Consider the following 260-nt stretch of genomic DNA (forward strand, 5'->3'; position numbering starts at 1 on the left):
ATCAGGTGTGGTGAGTGAGTTGAGATGCGACGAGATGCGGCGAAGACGTCGGGCGACAGTCACCAGCGGACGAGGCGGCGGACACGACCGGAGTTGCAGTAGGTAACAAAGGGCGTCGGCAGGTGAAGCGATGGCGTCCGTGAGTGAGACGAGATGCGGCGAGGACGTCAGGCGGCGATCACCAGCGGACGAGGCGGCGGACACGGCCGGAGTTGCAGCAATGTGCAGTGGGGGACAAAAGGTGTCGGCATGTGATGCGA

Source organism: Penaeus monodon, chromosome 29 (genome assembly GCF_015228065.2).
Source record: "Penaeus monodon isolate SGIC_2016 chromosome 29, NSTDA_Pmon_1, whole genome shotgun sequence".
Lineage (NCBI taxonomy): Eukaryota > Metazoa > Arthropoda > Malacostraca > Decapoda > Penaeidae > Penaeus > Penaeus monodon.